This window comes from Puntigrus tetrazona, chromosome 14, assembly GCF_018831695.1.
Source record: "Puntigrus tetrazona isolate hp1 chromosome 14, ASM1883169v1, whole genome shotgun sequence".
Taxonomy (NCBI): domain Eukaryota; kingdom Metazoa; phylum Chordata; class Actinopteri; order Cypriniformes; family Cyprinidae; genus Puntigrus; species Puntigrus tetrazona.
Window position 1 is genome coordinate 9,922,419 of NC_056712.1, and position 1,988 is coordinate 9,924,406.

At 39.9% G+C, this 1,988-nt stretch overlaps 1 pseudogene; it reads right to left on the reverse strand.

Annotated features, from left to right (window-relative positions):
- Positions 1–1,716, reverse strand: part of LOC122358215 — a 3,977-nt pseudogene extending 2,261 nt beyond the window's left edge.
- Positions 1,717–1,988: the final 272 nt, after the last annotated feature.

A 1,988-nucleotide genomic window follows, 5' to 3' on the forward strand; every position in this document is an offset into this window, starting at 1 on the left:
GCTTTCAAAGTCAAAACTTTTAAGTGCATAAATTGCGCCCGTCTCAGAATTAATATTTAGAAACGATGTCATGTCACTTTGTGTCCCATTTCCTTTAATAATCTGATATGAAATCATAGAGTTTTCATTGAGGTCTTTGTCAAAAGCACTTATNAATATTTAGAAAAGATGTCATGTCACTTTGTGTCCCATTTCCTTTAATAATCTGATACGAAATCATAGAGTTTTCATTGAGGTCTTTGTCAAAAGCACTTAGNNNNTTTATATGAGGACAGTGGGGGCTGACCCAGATCTCTCGCTGTTATTGTAATTTCATAATACGACACAGTTTCACGATCTAGGCTTCCTTTAGTCACTAACGAGAACATGTTTTCCTGAACTGATTGTTTTAATTCAAATGGAACGTTTTCTGAGAGAGAGCACACGACTTTCCCGTTCATCCCAGTGTCTCTGTCAGTAACACTAATGAGTGAGATTACTGTACCGGGCTTGGAGTCTTCAGAAACGATCTTCGACAGTGACGTTACCTCTATAGTGGGCTTGTTATCATTCATATCTAGTATTTTTATGATTACTCTGCAGTCAGTAGTCAAAGGCGGCTGCCCGTTGTCAGATGCCTGTATATCCAGCTTATAAACACTGTTCATTTCAAAGTCTACCTCTCCTATAACACGGATTTCCCCAGATAATCTATCAAGGCTAAAAATATTAAACATGTTTTGGTTGTTAGCCCCTCCAAAAGTGTAAGACACTTCACCATTCGGACCTTCATCAGAATCGCTTGCTAGAATTTTCATTACTAAAGTACCAACTCGCACGCTTTCATGCAGCGATGTCGAATAAACATCTTGACTAAACACGGGGCGGTTGTCATTCACATCGAGGACAAGTATTGTTATATTCAGTTTTCCTGATCTCTGCGGATTGCCGCCGTCTACTGCTGTTAAAATTAAATCGTGTTCAGCATCTTTCTCGCGGTCAAGGGGCTTTTGTAAAACCAGAAAAGGCAGTTTATCTTCTCCTCTGTCCCTTATTTCCAAATCGAAATGCTCGTTTTGACTTAATTTGTACAGACGCACAGAATTCCCTCCACTGTCGGGGTCGCCCGCAGCCTGCAGCTGAAAACGCGTTCCTTGCGGAGTGTTTTCGGATATTTCTAATCGCTTTTCTTTTTCTGTAAATGTAGGGGAGTGGTCGTTTACATCGGTTACCTCAACGATAATATAATGGATCTCAAGTGGGTTTTCCACCACTAATTTTAGGTTAATCAAGCAAGCTCCGATACCATCGCATAGCGCCTCTCTATCAATTTTTCTTTGGACATATAAAACGCCATTGTTTTGATTTACCATGAAAGGCGCTTCGTCTGATCCAGATACAATACGGAACCTTCTGTCCATCAAAGTACCGACATCAAGTCCCAAATCCTTGGCGATATTTCCTACAACAGATCCCTCTTTTACCTCTTCTGGAACAGAGTATCTTATCTGAGCTGAAAGCTGCTGCCCAAAGCACAGAAGAAAACAGAGAACCTTCCTCCAGTGCTCCCCTTTGCTCCTTTGTCTTCCAGAATCCATTGCAAACGAGCGAGAAATAGAAAAGTAAATACCGCTGCTTGGTCAGATTATACACATGCGTTCAATTTAAAAGAACAAACAAAGGCGACGCGCGAAAAGGTTACAAACATCCTCCGTTACGCAGCTCTGTCTTTGGACGTCTTCGAACAAAAATCATCCTGTCTATGTGTTGAACAAAATGTCTATTGCAAGCTACATATGGGGGCAGGGTGAATAGATGTTTTCCTTGTACAACGATGACACCGTGAGGTTTGTTAAAAATGTCACAGATAAGCAAAACCGCTCTGACTGAAATAAAAAACGCCGGAACCTGTCGTATTTCTGTTAGAGATGGAAGTAGAAAAATAATAAATGTATTATACTACGACAAAATAACAATTATAACAAAAAAACGAATAATAATAATAATAA